The sequence below is a fragment of the Podarcis liolepis genome (genome assembly GCF_965112155.1).
Source record: "Podarcis liolepis genome assembly, chromosome: 1".
NCBI lineage: Eukaryota > Metazoa > Chordata > Lepidosauria > Squamata > Lacertidae > Podarcis > Podarcis liolepis.
The window spans coordinates 22787716-22794577 of record NC_139554.1 but is presented as its reverse complement, the minus strand read 5'-3'; positions in this window follow the sequence as shown (position 1 = coordinate 22794577).

The following is a 6862-nucleotide window of genomic DNA, read 5'->3' as shown; positions in this document are numbered from 1 at the left end:
TCTGCCATTGCTCCTATATTATGGGGTGTCCTTCCCCCTGCCCTGTGTGAGGCAGCAACCACCAGTTGCTTCAGATGCTTTGTGAAGATGTATCCTTTTGCTTAGGCTTTCCCTAGACTCTGATTTATGTATTTGGTCCCCCTGAGTTCTTGTCTTATTTGGGTGGGTATGTACGTATTTATTCATTTCACATCCCACTTTTTTCTCTCCAATGAGCTCAGGGTGGTGTGCATAGTTCTCCCCCCTCCCTATTCAATCCCCACAACAACTTGTGAGGTAGGCTAGGCTGAGAGAGGCAGCCTAGTGAGTTTTGTGGCCAAGTGGGGATTTAAACCCTGGTCTCCCAGGTCCTAATCCAACAGGCTAACCACGATGCCACCCGGGCTCTCCAATATGCTCTTTTATTGGTTCCCAGGGCTGTACCTTTGCTACTTCTTTGTTTTTCTTCTGGTCAGAATGGTTTGCAATTTAAAATGTGATCCGTATCCAAAAGGTTCAAGGGATCCTCATCTGAAGATGGGAGAGTCAGCAAAATCGCAGCAATAACCGAACAAATGACTCTGAATAATGGGAGGAAGGGAACCCATGCATTTCAAACACATACTGGGTCAAGTCATTTTTCAGTGCTTCGTTACACAAACCAGTTCCCCTTTTCCCTTTGATTAGATGCTTATGTCCTGCCCATTCCCACACATAAACTCAAGGTGAGGCTATCATTATTTTGTTTATTTATGTCAGTTATCCAAGTTCCCATTAAACAGTCGTTACAAACTAGATCAACATACTTCTCAAGAGCAAGCTAGTTTTGTGACAGCAGCTCCTCACACGCAGGGGCCAAGTTCAAGTTTTTTGGTACTAATATGTTGGGCCCTATACAGCTCAGGACTGGGTTACTTGAGGGATCACCTTATCTGTAAAATAAAACAAGTAAGCCACTGCATTCTGCAGGCATTACTCCCTGAAGTCCCCAAGCTACCAGAAGCAGGCTCCACAATAACTTGGAGCAGGGCTTTCACTGTGGCAGCCCCTGTTCTCTGGATCTGTTGAGATACGACAAGCACCCACTACCTCCCCTTTCCAGAAGCGATTAAAGACGCTTCTGTTTTGGCAATATTTTCTAGCAGCATGAAGAGGTCTCTACCTTCGCTGTTCATTTTGCATTGTTTTAAAACCAATTTTTAGTTGCTGTTTTTCTACTGTTTTTACAGCTATTTGGGCTGCTTTTATGGTACGTTTGCAGATTGCCCTGAGACACGTGGAAAAGGTGAATTGTTGATTAATTTAATGGTGTTGGTGATAATAGTAACGATAATACTCTAGGGTCTCAACACCTGCTTGAGGTTCTGCTGTATTCCAACACTGGATCCATTTTGGGAAACGTCAGATTTGAATAATGCAGTTCTAAAAACATTTGCAGGCAAACCTCTATAGATATTTTTAGATCACAGAAATGTCTTATCTTGATATAACTGAAATTATGTTTTTCTGGATGAAGGAGATCTTTTTAGCCAGACTGCTCCATCCTGCTTCCTAGACATGGGATCACGCTGCGTTAATAGCAGTGCAAGTTGCCATTGGTGTTGCTTCAGCTTAAACTGACCAATAGGATTGGGGAATTGGAATCCTGAATATTCTGGAGTTATCCTTCATCTCTGAAGTGTTCATAAGCTGAGAAGTGTGTTGTGGGTCTTTAGCTGATATTTGCAAAGCGCTTAGAAATCTGTCAAGACATCTGCTCTCAAAGTGTAAAAAAATGTTATTTGCTCAAGCCCTGCACAGGAACATTCTTCCCATTTTTTTTTACAGGTTACTTTGGCAACATGGGGGTGTTCCACTTACAGACATCTGGTGTTATTTCATCACAGGTAAAAAATAAAAAGCATCGCAGCTCTTTCCAAAAAACCTGGGCCAGTTTCCATGGAAGTTCTGAAGTCTTCCTGTATGCTGCATTATAGCTATATAGACAACTATGGAAGCTGGAAACTAATGGAACAATTCAGTGGCCTTCTAAGTTGTGGCTTATTAAACCTTTTAAGAAATCCAGAAAGTGAGTTGTAAAATAAAAATAAAAATGGAAGCCTGGCATTTTCACAGGTGCATCACGATGATGGAGACACAACACTACAGAACTTACCTATCATAAAGCACATACAAGCACTTTGAACTCTACAAACCATAGTTTATATTTCCTGGCTGGGTTTGCTCTCTGTGAATGTCCTCTCTCTCTGTCTCTGAAATTGGACTCTTGCAGCCTTGACTACCACTGCTTAAAACATTCACCTCCCATTATCTTTTCAAGCATTGGGATGATCTTATTTCATGGGGGGCAACAACCCAAATGTACAGGTGGGTAGATGTGGGAGAAAGCGTTTGAGCCATTCGAGCATAACAGTAGCCTTCTCACTGCATTGTCTCCCTTTTCCAACTTCATCCCACTCTCTAAGAGTTCCTGGAAATTTTATATATATATATATAATGAAATTATACTGTGGATTGTCAATTAGGTCTGTAATCTTAGCATATTGATTGAGTGACACTTTGCTTGCTAGCGGCATATTCAAACACCTTCTCTCCCATTCTCTGGACTTGCTAACAAATGGACTAATTGGTTCCTCAAACAAGTTATAATGAGCCTCAAAGAAATGTTACAGCTGGCGATATCCACGAAAACCAGCGCCTGAAGCTTGTGGGGGAAATCATTGTGATGAGGAAATTATGAGGAATTACACAATTACAGCAAATGAGGTGAACTGAAACCCTTTCTGCAAAATAATTTACTTTCTTGGGGAGGGGAAAAGGGGGGATGAGGTGTTCATTTCCAGATCTTGCAGCCTGCCTTGTATGTGCCGTAGCTCAGGCACAGCAGTTAATAAAAATCCGGTTTGGGAGTGCTGTCGCAGTGTGGGGATGCAGCTGGTTCCATCACGCTAGTATTGGAACCACTCCCATACACAGCGCTAGCAGAGGCACAGCAGGGCCCTCTAGCACTGCGGTGTTTATCTAATACCTTGTATCAGCTACCAGGCCATAGCTGTCAACCGTCCCTTATTTGGCGGGAAAGTCCCTCATCCCAGTGCTGTGTCCCACTGCTGTCCCTTATTGATGATGTCCCTTAAATTTCCCGGGTTTCAAAGGAAGCAGCTCCTCTCCCTCCCTCCCTGCTGGCCAGGGAGGAGGGAGGCTCCAACTGTGTTGCTTGGCTGCGTTGCTCACCCAATTAGGAGTCTAAGAGCTTGCATGCCTTGTGCTGATCAAATCGGCCGTGTTGCCTGGGGACTCGCCTTTGCTCAGCGCTTCCCAGCGGAGAGGTGACAGTGGTTTTCCTTGCTGCATCCCCTTTGCCAGGTTGCTGCGCTGTGGGAACCACCACTTGAGGCTTCGTTTGGCTGCTGGCTGGGCTCTCTGCCTTTGGCTTGGAGGGGCTCAGAAGTTGAAAATACCTGTGCTTGGAAAATCCCTTATTTTGGCTGCTGATTCCTTATTTTCGAGGCTGCTGGTCCCTTATTTTCAAATCTGTAAGTTGACAACTATGTTCCAGGCCATGTTCGATGTCGTGATGTTAACATGTACCGAGAGGCAGTGTGGTGTAGTGGTTAGAGTTGTCGGACTAGGAACAGGGTTCAGTTCCCCACTTAGTGGGTGGCCTTGGACCAGTCACTGTCTCTCAGCTGAACATCCCTCACAGGGTTGTTGTGGGGACTAACTGGGGAGGGAGAGAACCATGGTTGGCACCTTGAGCTCCTTGAAGGAAAAATTGGGATATAAATGCAACAATAAATAAAAACGAATAAAATACAAAGCCCCAAGCAACTCAAGACTAGGTTACCTGAAAGATTGCCTGCTCCTGTACAGGCAACTCTCCCCCCCCCCCATTTATGCAGGGGTTGCATTCTGAGGCATCGTGTGGGCCAGTGGAATGTGCGTATGCCCGCCCCATTCTGACCTGCCCCCTTGAGGTTCTAAAAAAAGTGTGTGTGTTAGCAGTCATGTGTGTGCTGCTCACGTGCAAATGGCGAGTTACCTGTATAGACATGTAAGATCACTTAGATCAGGCATGTTCAAAGTCCGTTTCGGGGGCCTAATCTGTCCTGGGGTAAAAGCTCAGCAACTTCACTGCTAAAAAAAGGTCAACAACTTTAATTGGCCCTCATGCATGTTTCGTCAAATCTGGCCCTCTTTGAAAAACGTTTGGGCACCTCTGACTTAGATCATTGGGGGAAATTCTTCTTGTGGCACCACACCCAACTGACCTGAAACTCGACATTTTCTGCTGATGCCTCATGTAACTGTATAATTCCCTTCCCTCTACCACACATGAAGCTGTAACTAACATATATCCTTCAGGCAGTGCTTTTTTCTGAGGGTATGCAGGGGTACACATACCCCTAAACATTTTGTGAATCTAAGTTTGGCCTCATTGAGGGGCAGTATTTCAATATGAGTAGGAAAATGAGAATATCTATCTATCATATATATATATATATATATATATATATATATATATATATATATATATGAAAAAAGCACTGCCTTCAGGCATCTGAAAAAGACTTATCTTTTGGAATCTCCTGAAATTCTATTTGATTTGATCTAATATGCTTGTGTGTGTGGTTCTCCCCTCCATTTTCATTTTCATTTAGCACTTGAAACAACAGCAATATTTAAAATAAATCCCCTCCACACAATTAATATTCATTCCCCTTCCCCTGCTTCTATGGTGCATTTTATTACATTTCCCCCCACTATGTATTCTGATTTCTCCATGTATCTTATTTTCCCTCTGTAATAATAATAGGGGTTGCTCATGCGTAAGTTGCCGCCACTCCTGGCTAGGTTGCCTGGTTAAACCCTTCTGTCTGGACAGCCCTTCACTTCGTGGCTGTTTCAGTCGCTAGCAGAATCCGTCAGTGGGCGTTTCTTAAACCTTTTCCAGCATAAAAGCTGTTTGACGCCAAGTCTCCTCCTACTCTCCCTGCACGGAAGTCTTCTGCGCAGGGAGGGTGTGGGTAGCGGAGGACCCGTGCTCTCCCCGCTGGTGTCCGGCAAAGAGTCCTGGAGCCCTCTCGCCGATTCCCCCATCTGCCCCCCTTTATCCCTGGTGTTGCGCTGATTTCCTTCCCCAGCTGATGAGCTGCCTCTCTCCCTGCTGGGTCCTTCTCCAGCATCACTTGGGAGCCTTCCCTCTGCCTCTAGCTCCGATGTCAGTTCCCTGACACCCTCATATCTCAGTATTTTTTGCTGAGATTTATTCAGTATTATTCTATTACTGTTAACTTTTTAGTGTGTTTACAATATTTCTCCAAATAATCCAAATTATCTACATTTCCAATCTTTCTCGAATAATTTTTTATCCTGATCGCTTATTCTATTTGTCAGTCTTGCCATTTCCATATATTCTATTAGCTTTGCCTCCCATTCTTCCTTTGTATCTTCCCTCCACTTCTGAGCACATGTGCGTTTTTATATTGCTTCTTTACTTGGTTTTATGTTGTGTTTTGGTTTTAAAGATCTATTGTCCTTTTTTTTAAGACTTAGAGAGTTTCAAAAAGCAGTATAGTTGTACCTTGGAAGTCGAACAGAATGTTCGAAAACCAAAGCGTGGCTTCTCATTGGCCGCAGGAAGCTCCTGCAGCCAATTGGAAAGCTGTGGAAGCCCTGTCGGACGTTTGGCTTCCAGAAGAATGTTCAAAAACCAGAACACTCACATCCAGGTTTTGATCGTTCAGGAGCCAAAATGTTCGAGAACTAGGCTGTTCGAAAACCAAGCTATGACTGTATATAAATGCATTTCAATAAGTGAACAAACCATTAAGATTTTTCCTAAAGGAGTTTGTGTATTTTGATACAATATCTCACCTGAAACACTTCACCTGTTTGAGTGGCCTGTGAAAGAGCAGGCCTGTAGAGAGGAATGTTTCATTGAGGTGAACTAAACAAGCAAGGAAGAAACCATTGAGAGGCTGCCAGAACATAAAGACATCTAAATATATTTTTAAGATGGTTTAACAGTATTGAATTCTTCTTCTTCTTCTTCTTCTTCTTCTTCTTCTTCTTCTTCTTCTTCTTCTTCTTCTTCTTCTTCTTCTTCTTCTTCCCATCATCCCTGACCACTGGTTCTGCTAGCTAGGGATGATGGGAGTTGTAGTCCAACAACAGCTGGAGACTCAAGTTTGGGAAACTTAGGTCAGGATTATTTTTATAATGCTGAAGATGCAGTAACTTGCCAAAGATAAACGGACAATGCCATGCAATATTTGTACGGTGGTGCTCCTTTTGATTTACAACATGATATAATTGAACAGAGACGCTGCACGGCAATATCTGCATTTTAGTCATAATTCAGGAGCAGCCAATGTGGTGCTTGCCAGATGTTGTTGGCCACAGTTCTTCTCACCCCTGGCCAGTTGTAGTCCATGGCATGGATGCATGCATATACCAGGATTGCCATATATTGAAGAGCAAAAAAAGAAGACACATTTGCCGACTTCTACTTTTAACTTATGGATCGCTATGACTGCCCATGAAAAAGAGGACATGTCCTGGGAAAAGAGGACATATGGCAACCCCAGGTGACTCCTCCCTTTCATCCACACTCCTTGCTGATACTGTGGAGGGCATGGAAACTTGCAGTGTGGTGATGGGGAGGGGTTGCCTACATGAGAAGTGGAATGGAGATGGCTTGCTACCCAGTTGCAGGTTACAATTTGTCCCTATGGCAACTGCCAGTTGTCATTCATTGGGGTGCATAGCCGCTCCATGCAAAGGCTAACTACACTTTTTTCATACAAATGCACTTAAGAGACCCCATCATCACTGCTGTTATTATTTTTTAAATGAGAAGCCTGCACAGTGTGGGAACACC